Here is a 13,568-nt window from a genome sequence, read left to right as displayed (position 1 = left end):
TTTAAAAGGTTTCTGCTCAGGCATGACTGGATTAGATGTGGAAGGTGTGTTTCCACTAGAAAATAACCATCTTATCAGCCAGTGCTGCATTTCTCAGCGGTCAAGTAGACACAGAGGCCTAGAAAATGCTCTTCTGCAAGTGGTAATATAAATGAAGTTGCATCATTTGCACTGATTATCAAAGCAATAAGGAATTTTTAGCAACAAGAACAGAGGTGATGAGAGCCTGCAGTCTGGGTTAATGGTCAATTGCCAGACCCACTAGCCCACACTTCAAGCATATTTACCCAACTTTCTCAAAGCTATGGAGAACCCCTCACCATCCTCTGCACATGGCTCTGACAGCCAGCATTCATTCTGAATGAACCTATCTTCAGTTTCTAGAGCCTAGAAATGCTCTAGAGACCAGTTCCACTCTTATCTGCCCCACTGGAAAGCTCTTACTCTGCCTGAAGTAGGAGCTTTGCTCAAGCCTCTCCCTCATCTTCTCTTGGTTCTGCTGTCAAAAGAGATGCAGCTCTTGGACTACCTAACAACATGATACTTCTAATTTTTTACCAGTTTTGTTTCTTCTCCCAAGGCAGCCTCCCCCGACCAAGTCTAAAATCAACTGACTGTAATTCACCAGGTCACTCCCCTGTCAGTATGCTCCATCTGCCAACTGCATCACAGCACCTAAAAGAACTCCTGGCAGGTTATAAAGGCCACAAATTTAGATTTTAATGATGTTGTTACTAATGGAGACAAAAGCACCTCAAAACATGGCACTACTAGAGCTTTTTTTTCTCTTTGTAAAGCAACAGTATTTTCTTTGTTGATAGAGCTCAGCTAATAGCTCACTACATTGGCTAGAGATAAATTTCTTTAAGCTGGATAACCAAGTCAGAAACCACAAGAGAAAGGAAATCTATTCCAAGCAGCAGCTGCAAACTTTAAACACCGTGCCAGACATGTAACTTACACAGCACCCTGGCTACACATGAAACTGGAAGCTGTCCTGTGCACAGATTCCAGCTCAGAAAGCAGTAACTCCAGTGGTGACAAAATCCACCTGGGACACGAGGGTGGCACTGCTGTGTCGCACACCAGTTTGCTGTAACTCAGCAATGCTCTCATTCCCATGGATGTCAGGAAGTTTCTGCCCTGTTTACCTGCAAACATATATTGTGAATAAGCAGACAAGCATATTCAAACAGGCCTACTGAATTTCCAGCTCCATTTGACCTACATAACTGAGTGCCACAGTTAACCCAAATACAGACACGTGGGCCTCCTGTGTGGCTGCTCTAATACCAGCTGCTGTCTTCTGATTCACAGGATTAAACAGCACAAGGCCAAGACCAGCTCTAAGGAGTCAGGAGAGCAAAGCTATTTTTATGACATGTTGTAAATGAAAAGGAATTCCTCTTAAAAAAAAGTATTCTCATGGTTTTATTCACGTAACTGAGAGCAAAACGTGGTTCATAGTTGTAAGATAACAAAATGCCGCCAAAAAAGAGATTGTCCCGTGAAGAAAATGGAACTTGGAACATGTCAGAGGAGCTGCAGAAAAACTGAAGATTTTTCTGATGAATGCTGTTTCAGAAGTTGAAGCATAAGAGATGTCTCACATATGGCATGTCAGTAGATATGTCTTCTCTGTACAAACAGGGTGATGGATAGACTGTCCCACAGACTCCTTTGTTCAAAATGCAACCTGGATTTTGAGCCAAAATTTGAAGAAATATTCCTGTTCTGAGATGTCTTAGGAAACATGCAAGTTTTTAGTGAAAGGAATGGATTTAGATTACTGCTTTGTGGGTTTTTTGTCTGTGAATAATTATCCTTTAATGAAAAAATATCTAAAGTGGTAGAGTTTCAGAAAAATCCTGAGGAAGAATAGGCCCTAAATCATCATTATATACATTATCTAGGGTGTTTTAATCCATAAGGGACTACCTCCTTTACTTTGTTATTATTTTTATGACATAGTTTATTAAATGTCATACTCATATAACATTAAAAGGATACCAGGGCTGAAAGAGTCAGATCCATGTGTTAGTAATTGCTGAAGTAGGACTGTCTTGCAATTTCAGCTCAGGATTGCTGTTGAGAACACTGACTTTTCAATCTTTCCACAAGATTTTTCTTATATCACCATGTATCTAAGGGTTTTACAAACCATGCTTTCACATTTAGAGCATCTCTGCAATACTTTGTGTGTTTAACATCTCCTCAAGAGGAACCCTCAGTGTCTGTAACCAGGAGACCAATCTTCCTCCTCTCATTTCCTCTCTGCTCTCCACGTGTTCTGCAGCTCCTACAACTACTCATACAAGGCTGAATGCCTTACATTACAGAAATTAGTCCAAATCTCAGTCTTCCCTCTCCACTAGATAGACAGCTGTGCTCCAAGCAAGCCAGGATATAATTAAGCAATTAAGGATAACATCTGCACAGGAGAACTGAATTAACATTGAAAATGTAATGTTATTTTTTGCTTTTTTTAACTTCTGGCAGCTTGATTCCTATAATCATACAGCACTTTAAAAAGTCTTAAAGTGCCAGTGCTTTAGGAATTTCCTGCCAGTTATAAACCCTTCCTTTCTCCGCTGTCCTCATCACTCCTGCTCTTGCCCTGTCCCAGAGCAGCCACAGCTCCTTCCCATTGCCTAGATGGCAGGGAGGAGGAAAAGGGGTTCCTGGGAGCCCAGGAGATGTTCCCTGCACCCTGGTCTGCTGCCCTTGCCCCAGACTCTTTGTGGAGAAGTGACTGATGAGAAAATCCTACTTGGTTCTTACATCCCTGGAGATATTGCATCCCAACTAACTGTGGGAGGACACCTGACAGGCAGGACAGGGCACCCACAGCAGGACTGAGAGCATCTAACAGCCCCTATGGAACATCAGACCAAGCCCTGGGATTTCACGGAACAGCAGCAGCCACACCAGGATGGAGAACTGGACAACCTCTGCAAAATAGGCGGGGAGATTTTTTTTTTTTTAACAGGGATACAATTGTACATTTTCAGTAGCCTCATCTTGAGACAGCTGAGTAATTTCAGCTGGAATTTCCAGCTGTGCCAAACATGTGGCATGGAAAAGATCAGCTCAAAGATGCCAGTGTAAAAATGATAAAAATGATAAAGCATTTTCCCCATCACTTATAACAGAAAATATGAGGTGATCCCAACTATGATCCCAACTACAAGCCCAGCTACCTGCTCCACTTACAACCATATGCCTGCTCAGAAGAAAAAAATTGAAAAGAAATTTTAAAAAGCTGTCTTTGCAGGCTTGGGTGACAAAGCACAAGGGCATCCCAGGACATCCATCAGCAAGGTCTTTTTTGGGGAGCTGAACTGGTTCACGAGTTTGAATACAAACAGCAACTCATTAAACAACATATATTTAGACTAAATTCTTGGCACATTACAACAAAAAAAGCTAAAGGATCACCACAGGAAGAATTATGGCCTAAAAGCCCTCATTGCTTTCTGAAGTTATCTCAAAGTGAGACTCCAGGGAAATTTTTACATTGTTTTTACAGCAAGAGTACACAGAAAATCTGTCTTCTCCTATTTTGGCATCTTTGCTGAAATGAGAAGCCAAATCATTTGTATATTCACTGAGTGTTCATATAGAATATATACAAATTATTCAGTGTCCTCTAAGAGGAGAAGGCAGAAAGGTCAAAATAACAAGAAACTGGGAAGATGCCAAGAAGCTCCTGCCCTACTTTGTTTTCTAGACTTGCATTAATAATTAGTGTTTTACAGAAGAAGAGTTTTTAAGTAAGATTATTTAATATTCTTAAAAGATTAGAATTTAAATAAACCGTAATCCAAACAGAACATTTACATTTAAAGAGTTTTTTTCCAAATTGCAGAAGTGCTGATGGCCTGGGCCAGGATCTGTATTTTCTGACCCTGTCAGTTGTGGGCAAAGTTCATATAATCAAAAATGGTCAGAATACAAGAGATGGTCAAGATGAGAGGAACTTCCAAGTAGACCTACCAAGCTCTTGTGCACCCAACATTTTGCTCCAATTTTATGCCTCTGACTAAATAAACAAATAAAAATTAAGACACTAACAGTTTTACAATCCTGTCTTAACTAAGAAGAGAAGAAACACCCTCAGACACATGGCATAAAATCACAACTGCAAGAATAGAAATACTACCAAAAAAAAGTCAAGTCTTTCCTGAATCCCTCTTGCTTACTGCCTTCACGTGGCTTGGTCTATTTTCACTTCTGCTGTCAGGACAAGTGTTGGCATTAAATAGCTGTGAGTGCTGAAGCAGGGGTGCTGCTCAGGCAGGAGGGGAAGGAGGTCAGGGATTCACACACAGGAGCATCCTGCTCTCCTGCAGAAAGAACTGCCATTCCTCTTGGGTAGAACCAGGAGCACCACACACAGCTGGAGCACAGGGGGAGAGATAAATTTAGGAAGATAAAAGCACACGGGGAGTTTAGCTACCTCTGTTTATTATAGCAGACTGAAGATAAAGGTCAACCCCCTGTCCTGGAGCCCTCGGTGCTTCGAGGCAGAGAAAATGTTACAAATTGCTCAGACAGCTCTAACTATGCAAGTAATCCATGGAGCCTGCCAAGGAACACATGTGTTTCAGGCATAAATCGTCCAATCTATTCCTTTCTGAATTAACATCTGTCATCATGACACCACTCAAAATGACTGAAGACTGGATCATATTAACAACCACACATCTTGGATAAATATTTACTGTTCAGACTTTCTCCCCCCTCCTCACTTTAAATAAAAAATGCAGATAGCAAAATTCCTGGAGCTGTGAAAGGGGAGTCTCTTTTCAGCCACTGACAGAAAGCATGTGATTTTATTTACAAAATCAAATCAGTGTTTTCCCCCTCCTCTGTGAGCCTTCATACCCCACACTGGTGAACTTACAGCATCCTGTGGTGTTGCAATGCTCTCCAAAGAGCTCTTCTGGGGGATTCTGTTATGCTGGAGGCTGCTCACCTCAGAGACTCCACAAAGCCTTCTCCCTCTGGATGCAGAAACAGATCTGGCTAATTGTGCCCCCCAAGAAGAGAAAAATTTGCTGTGACCTTTGCAGACAACTGGATAAAGCAAATAACTTACTTCCATGACAAGCTGTCAGGTGTATTACTGGCTTGCTACCCTGCTCCCTGTAGTCAACAAATGGGTCATAGAAAGTGAGGACAGGGGGTCCCAGAGTCACAGAAGAGGAGGGTGGGAAGGCAACACGAGTTCAGCCCTGTCCTTTGTACTCCTAGCACACAGAATTTTACCAGATACTGGATTAAGTCTGCATTATAGTAAAAAGATGTCAGCAGTCAGTGCTCCCTTCTGCAAGTATGTCATCTGACAATTGTAGGGACAGATTTCTAGGAAATTATATGTGTTAAGACTGATTTTATCTAGTTGAGCTTCTAGCCACCACATTCTGCTATTTCTTCTCAGCACGGCTTGAGAGGCTGAGAGAAACCCTGCTGAAATCCTTGTGGAGATTCTGCATAGCAGGGAGCAGTGCTCCTCCATCAGTAACTTCTCTCTCCAGTCCTTCACTCTCACACTGTTTGAGTGGAACTTGACCAAGATATCCAGTCTTGATTTCAAGAAATCAAGAGCAAATTTATCAAGCCTGTAGGGCAGATGTAGCAAAAATACTTATACTGATACAAATGTGCTGCCTTTTTTGGTCGTTTGCCTAGCTTCAGATACGCTTCTTCCTACAAAATTAAAAACTCTTGTGAGAAAAAATGTTCCCTCTAGGTAGAGAGAGAGACTACAAGTAAATCCCTCCAAAATCTCATGCATAAGCTAAATAAATTGAACTCCATAACTAAATAAATTGAACTCAAATCTCTCAGCCTAAGGGAGGCTTTGCAGACTTCAAATGATTCCTGTAGTGAAGTGTTAACACAGAACATCTTCATTCTACCAGCAGTTGCACCAATGGCCAACACCCTCTGGGTGATGTCTCAGTTACACTGCTGGCACTGTCCTGGCACTTCTCCCATGTGCTGGATTTGCTGCATGGAGGAACATCTGCTGCACATGTGGGCCATGCAACACCCTCATGGGCTGCACTGGTGGCTGAACAACAGACACACACCCTGCTGCTGGAGAGGCCAGCTGGAGGTGAGGCCATGCAAGAATCCGAGAGCACTGTGGTGCAAAAGAGAGCACCACACAAATCCACAGGCAAGCAGGCAGTTTTGTTAGCTCTGCTGTTAATGGAATTGTGTGTGTTTCATTAAGATTACCATCAGATTTGGAATTTCTTTCTTTACATTGGCTCAGCTGTCCCAATCAAGGCAGGCAAGCTGAGTCTACAGGCACTATGCCCTTGAAATGCACCCACTGGGATTTGCATAAACTGGTGTCTGAATATTGCCAGAGCCTGCCAAAGTGAGTGCAACATGAGCACCCTCCCGGTGCCTTTTCAAGACATCTGCACTTGCTCTTCAGCTGGCCCTCACACTGACTTTTCAAGATGTGGAAAAATTGCAACTCTAAATTGCCCATCTTTTTTGACTTTGGTTGAGAAGGAAGGAATGATCAAATATCTAATGAGAGAGCAGCAGCTGTCAGTTGTATGGCCACAGGCATCAGAAAAGATTAGATGGTGACAATATTAGGAAGAAATTGTCTCAGGCTAAATCAGGATGTGTAGGCAATCCCAGAAAGGATGTCCTGCTAGGGCAATGATACAGTCTTTTCAGGGCTAAATCTTGTTTGGGTCTCTTCATTTAAGAATGATGTACAGGAATAGAAACTAAAGAAATAAAAATCTGACTGGAGCTCTCTGGTTTTCACGTTACAGCTGGGATTACTGAGCCAGAAATGAAGATGATGCTGTCTTGGCAGATGTGGGATAAAGGTTCTTTAAGGACTGCTGATGCCTAGTATGGCTAAATGCTTCTCCTCCATTAATAAAAGTATAGGGCAAGGATGACTTGTGTTAGGTAACAGCAAGCAAAGCAAGGAACAAAAAAAAAAAAAAAGACATAACCCATGCATGGTGTGGAAAAGACTAGAAGGGCAGACACACCAACAATTTGCATTCTAATTTTAAAGAAAAACTGTCTAAAAATTGAGTCATCAATGATGTCATTCCTACAAGTATAGACACTTTGCAAACTTTTGACACCTGGATTTTTTTAATCCAGGAAATAGTGTGGTCATGGCTATTTTTTAATTTCTTCATTTGCCCCATGAGCTTAAGTGAATGGTTACAGACTGTAGATATTAATGGATACCCAATCCAGGTGGACAAGTTTCATTGTCCAGGACACATCCACCTGGCACCATTGAATGCCATGAAGGCACATTGCAAAGGCACCAGAGCAGCCCCTGCCACCAGCTGATGCTTGGCAGGGCACTCAGACACACTGTGCATGCCTGGCTAGGAGCAGCTCTCAGCTATGCAGTGACCTGCCTAATCTCATCACGCTGCTGCAGGCAGGTATGTATGAAGGGCAGGCTCCAGCCTGCACCTCCCATACCAACAACCTTCCCTTGGGAATCTGGCCAGGATGTCTCCCCCAAGGCCCACACTGCAAACTGGGTCATTTGCCTGCTGAGGTTGCTGTATGGTCCTCACCACAGTGCTACCTGAAAGCTTGTTAAAATCACAAAATACACAACTAAACTTATCTCCTTGTCTTGGTCAACAGTGTTTTATATAGCACATCTGCATATTTTCCAGCCTCTCTTCTAACCATGACTAGAAGAAACTGGCTTACCTTCTCTCATAGGGCACCAGTGCTCATACTTCTCCTTAAAATCTTCTGGAAATTGCTCTGACCGCCTAGGCCAGTCACAAAAAGGATTTTCTTTTTCATAAGCAAGTCCTCCATGGCTCTCTTGGGCCATTCCCACCAATGCCTCCAATGGTGAAACAGCTCCTGACCATGGCAGCACATCCCCCCAGGCAGTGTGGACTAGCCTTCTACAGAGCCAGAGATCAAAACCTTAAAACCCAAACAATGATGTCAAAACAACCATACCAGAAACACAAGCTAACTTCCAGCTACTCTCTGGCAAAGGAATATGGAATATTCTCCACAGAATGGATCACAGAGACTCTCCCACCTCATCTTCTCAGTCAGAGATTTGGTAGGAGGCAGAAAAGTCTGCCTCATGTTTTCACTTTCTTACAAAGCATTTCCTGGGCTTCAACATTTAGTCATGGCTCAGTTGCCTTGACTGAGACACTGAATGATCCTGATGATGTGGTAGGGTATTCCCTGCTACAATTCCTCCTAGAATTTCCCCACACTCTGTGAGTAGAAATGGTTTTTAAACCATGTGCTAGGACCACAGGACAACCACTAATGAAAAGTCTTTCTTGCCTCTTCCTCACTGCAAGCCTCATCACGTCCCTTGAGCAGCCTGGCTGCCTTACTCACCAGCCATGCCTTCCTCAATTATACTTCAGAAGGGATTACTTATAAACAGCTATTTAGGTGAAAACTCAAATTTGTGAAAGAAATTAAACAACCCTTAAGCTGACCTCTCAGTTCAAAACCTTTTCTTGTTTATGATGGAGCAGCTTCTGTTCCCTTCCAGCTGAGTCCAAGGAGAGCAGGGGGACACAAGGCAATGCCCACCCTGGCACATCTCTAAGCAGAGGGGCTGAAGCTGTGTTTCAGCACAGGATGAGGCACCACAAACCTGTAACCAAGCTCTGCATTCACAATGCATTAAGAAAACTCTCAGTGGGTTTACAGCTCCACCAAACCAGAATGCTGTCCCAAGACTCATCCCCACATGTCTTTCTCACAATCCATGAAAAGACCCACTGTACACAAGACATTTAAAGCAACAAGCCCCTTGGAGGAGAAAAGGGAAAGAAAATATTTGTAATTCTAAAGCAAACTCTGAAGTGAATCTGCCAGTAGCAGTGGCCACTCAATTTGTCACCAAAGGCAATGGACAGCATTGGAAAAAGCAGATTTTCCTTCCCTAATGCAGACCCATGGAAACCACCTGCTCAAGTGCTGGGCTCAAGTTCCAAACAAGCTGAAAATACAGGCATGTGAATGAAGCTTTCCTTGGGATGGGACAGCAACAACAGATTCACAACCTCACTGCTTTCCTGAAGATGACAGGAGGAGCATGATGGCTCCTCAGGTTTGTTTCAGGATGTAAACCAGCCCACAGGTAGGGCTGTTTCATAATCTGAGGAATCTACAGTGAACTGCAGGGCTGTGACATTCACAGGCTGCCCCAGCAAACATGCAGCATGACAAGGCCATTAACTGATGGAAGAAGAGGAGCTCTAAACAAAAGCTCAGCAGACAGCACAAGTGCTGGCAGCAGTCTGGCCTTGGCTGCAGCACAGCAACCCTCACTGATTGTGCAGGAAGGCATCATAGCACACATTCTACCACAACTAGGAGTGTGCTCTTGGGTTAATACAACAATGTAGTTCCCCAATAAAAAGTTAAATAAAACCGTCCACAAGGTCTCTGAAGCAGCAGCCACATGCTGTGATGCAGGAGCAGGGGTCACAGTCATGCCCACTGCTGGAGGATGGTGGCTGCTGGGCACCACTGCTGTGTGCCAGTTGTCAGAGATGTCCCTGCACAGGACAGACAGCCCAGCCTGGCCTCACTCACAGGCAGGTGCTCACTTGCTCCTGTGACTTTCACTATCAAAGAGAACTTCTGGGTGCCACAGGCACTTTCTGCACAAGTGACTCCTCCTGGCAAAGGCTACAGAGACTCCCACTGGAATCATCCACAGGCTCATTAACACGAGCAGGAAGCTTGTGAGCTGCCAATTTCTAGTGGCACCTTTGCCCTCACTTGGCAGCTTCATTGCCATGTGCCAGATGTTCAGGGATGTGAGCAAGCCAGAGAACTCCCTCTAATTGACTAATGACAGCCAAGAAACCACCCTGGAACTGGCCTCAGTACCAGGCTGACATGGCTGCTTTGCATATCTGGAGCTTGTAAAGTCCTGTTTGTTTCAGGAAGCATCTACTCTCCATGCAGCAGAGAAACTTTCAGCTTTTGACCATTATTTTAAGAAGCGACATATGACCAAGCCTCTATCCCTCTGCAATTCCTCTCGTACTTTGTGTATTCAGAAAGAGTTTCTGTCACTGAAAGGCCCAGGCAGATGCAAGAGTACAAGCACTGGGAAGCAGTGGGGTGGGTTACAATATATATAGATCATGTCTCTTGGCAAAAATAACAGTCCAGGAGAAAGTTTAACTGTTCTGAGTGACTGTCCATGAGTAATCCCCCTCTGGTGATGCAGTGGCAGCAGTTGTTTCATCAGCAAAGGGGTGTCTGGATGTGTCACAGGCTCCTACAGCAGTGATTCCAAGTCAGCACAGCCAGACCAGCCACCACAGAGGCACGAACAGCTCACATCTGTGACCCTTCTGCAACAGCCATGAGTTCATGGAACTGCAGGCTCTGGGACTCCAGCCCACTTCCTTTCCACTTGGACACTGACTTTTTAGGTCAGCATGGTGCAATACTCCCCTCTGCTAACCATGCCACCTTTCTCCATCCCATACTACTTCTAGCTGCAACCAGTGCTATGATTTTCTCTTTTAGTTATTCCAGTGCTTGTCAAATGACGGAAATCAGGTTACCAGTGTTTTAGTCACTTGGATTCACTCACCCTTCCCCTTCTTAAAGGCAGGTCTACATTCTCTGGTGATACGCTATGCTCTATCTTCCTACAAGACTTCAATCTGCAGTGCCAGCTCAGCCAGAATTCTGTGATGGAGACTACATTTGTTTTGCTGTTGACAGTGAATATTTAGCCAAACCTGTGCTTTCTACGTTAATGTTTTCTCTCAAGTTAATGTTTTCTCTCACGTTTTTACTTGCCTCCAGATTTTTCTGGTTTAGTGTGAAATAAAAAGCAGTTGAGCTTTTACATTTCCTTATGTCCAAATTCCACTGCTCCTCCTTCTGGACACAGTGTCTCCCAGGGCACTAAGGCACCAAACAAATATCAGGGAGGCTGTTGCACCAGACTGTATGTAACACATAAAATCCCCTGCCTCACTATTCTGCTAATGCTTCTGCATCACATTAATTCTTTTTCCTTAAAACATCTCCTGAAAATCCTCCTCTCTACACAGCACTTATCCCTTTCTCAGTATGCAAGTGCTGCCAAAAGACCAACACAACACAGAGCAAATCCCTCTCAGCTGCAGGGAGAATAAGCTGATCTGACCATTGACCCAGCAATAAATAGCCACTTGCCTTTCATTTACTCTTTCTCCACTCAGCTCCCTTTGAATTCACTTACTCAAGAGAGGACTAAGCAAGGATCCCAGTACCTGGTCAAGCAAGTCCAAGCTGCTCCAGGTGCCTGAAGGAATTCAGAAGGTCTCATTACCCATCTGTGACTGTACCATGGACAGATGCAGTTGCCACCAACAGTCACAGACAAAGGAAACACCAGAGGATAGAGATCAGCCCATTTTTTCGAGGAATGCATCAACTTCCACAGCCGTTCTGTTCTTCAGCAGAATGCTTCCATTTTCCTTTTCTCCATCCTGAGGCCAGAGTCCTGACTGTAACCACTGGTTTGCAGTGTGTCTGCACGAAGTCTTGCAGATGCACATGTCAGATAAGGAATAAGCAGTAGTGGCATACAGAGCTCTCAGGTCATGTAAGTGCCTCAACATAAATCCAGGAAAGGAAGAAACTCCCCTTTTTCTGGAAAATCAGCTAGAGAGAAACAAACTCTTGACACACAGAAAGCATTTGTCATTTTGAACCTACCACACACTGATGAAAATACCAACACTCACTACCAGAACAAACAGACGCCTACGTGCTACTCCCATAGCACTGCTCATCCTCCATTGGGTCATTCCTGTCTAAGAGACAGCACTTTCTGCATGGGTTTCCTCCAGAAAATGCAGCTGTGTGAGCCACCTGCCTGCAGCTAAAGCCAGTGACAGCAAGACCTCAGCCTCAAGTAGAGAGAAATCAGATGAGAACACCAGAGAGCACAAGACAGATGTTTTCCAGCCACCTGGGCTGCATCCTAAAGTACTTGATGAACTGGCTCAGCAGTCTCAAGAACTGGCATTGATTCCCTTTGGGGTATCAAAACCCAAAAAAAGGTAGGGGGATTGAAAAATGGACAGAAGTAGTGCCTAGACTTAATAAGGCAAAAAAGGGAAGAGAGTTGAATAATGATTTCAATTCCCAGAATAGCAGGATTAATTATTTGTAAGCACCTGGAAAAAAAAAACAACAACAAAACAGACTGAGTAGCAGCCCAGGTGGATTTGTCAAGACAGAATTATTTTTTAAAAAATTCTTTATACAGACAAATTATCTCAGGGGAGAAGTAAGACACGAACTGGAATTCAGTAAAACTTCTGACAGATCACTTTCACAAACACGCCAAAAGCATTATTGATGATACAAGCGTGATACAAGTTCAGAAGTGGCCCAAAAACTATCCAGGAGGCTCAGTGGGCTCACTCTAGGAATGGAAGGATGTTAATACCTTGGGGTCTGCCTAGGAACCAACATTGTTTAGTGTTTTCATTATCAACCTGGATGATGAAGTGAAAAGTATGTTTATTAAATCGCAGAGGACATGAATCTGGAAAGAATGGCACGTATGCTGGGAAGTCTGCCAAAGGAACTTGGCAAACTGGAGGAGTGTTCTGGAAGGAAGGATCAGGAGGGACAAGTGCACAGTGCTGCTCTCTGGCACGAGGAGCCAACAGAACCAGCACAGGGTGTGGAGTGGGGGAAGTGGCTGCTCTCCAATTCTTCCTGAGACCTGGAGTCTGCAGGAACCCAACACTCCCCTTCAGTTCCATGCCATTGTGGAAAAGGCCACAGAAACAGTGGATGCATAAAGAATGAGAACTGTGAAGTTAATGAATTATCTGTTTGCTCCTCCTTTTTGCTGTAGTCTGTACATTTTGGGGCACTGCTCTTTAAGAAAAAGATGAATTAACTACAAACATTCAAAAGAGCATCAGAAATTAAGAGATCTGGAAAACATCACCCCAAAAAAACTGAAAAAACCTCAGAGTGTTTACTCTGAAGAACTGAAGGATAAGGAGCCAATCAGAAGAACACTGAAGTAAAGCACAAAGCTGAAGCTCTTTCTGCTCTCTGCCAATCTGGGCACTGACGCACACAGCTAAGAGAACTGCAATCACTCTCCCCAGTCTAGCAGGTTTTAACAGACTATTTTCTGCACCTTTCCAAGAGCAGGACATACCACACAAGAATCTACTGATGATGACTTGACTGCAAGCATCAGGGAAAAATTAAATTTGTTTTGAAGCAAACCAACCTATCCTTTGAGCTTCAAGCCAAACACTAGGAGTCCCTGCAACTGCATTTGGGTTGCAGGGCACTGACACTGCCAGGGTTTTCCCTTTCCCTGAATGAGGAACAAGAGCCTGACATAAAGCAAAGAAAATTACTTTTGACTCAATTATTCACGTTACGAAAGCCCACTTGTGCTTGCCCAGAGGTTGACAGGTAACTTCATCTGTCTGGTAGCAAGAAAATAATGGCAAGTTGGTGCCAGTGTTAGACAAGAGCAAAGTTTGAGCCCTTAAGGTCCT

General features: G+C 43.8%; 1 protein-coding gene across 10 annotated transcripts in view; it reads right to left on the bottom strand.

Moving 5' to 3' along the window:
- Positions 1-13,568, bottom strand: part of ST3GAL3 (ST3 beta-galactoside alpha-2,3-sialyltransferase 3) — a 174,005-nt gene that overhangs the window by 28,588 nt on the left and 131,849 nt on the right. The gene's annotated exons all lie outside the window — the stretch shown is intronic.

Source organism: Zonotrichia leucophrys, chromosome 8 (genome assembly GCF_028769735.1).
Source record: "Zonotrichia leucophrys gambelii isolate GWCS_2022_RI chromosome 8, RI_Zleu_2.0, whole genome shotgun sequence".
NCBI classification, from domain to species: Eukaryota; Metazoa; Chordata; class Aves; order Passeriformes; family Passerellidae; genus Zonotrichia; species Zonotrichia leucophrys.
This window is presented reverse-complemented; position numbering and strand designations above follow the sequence as displayed.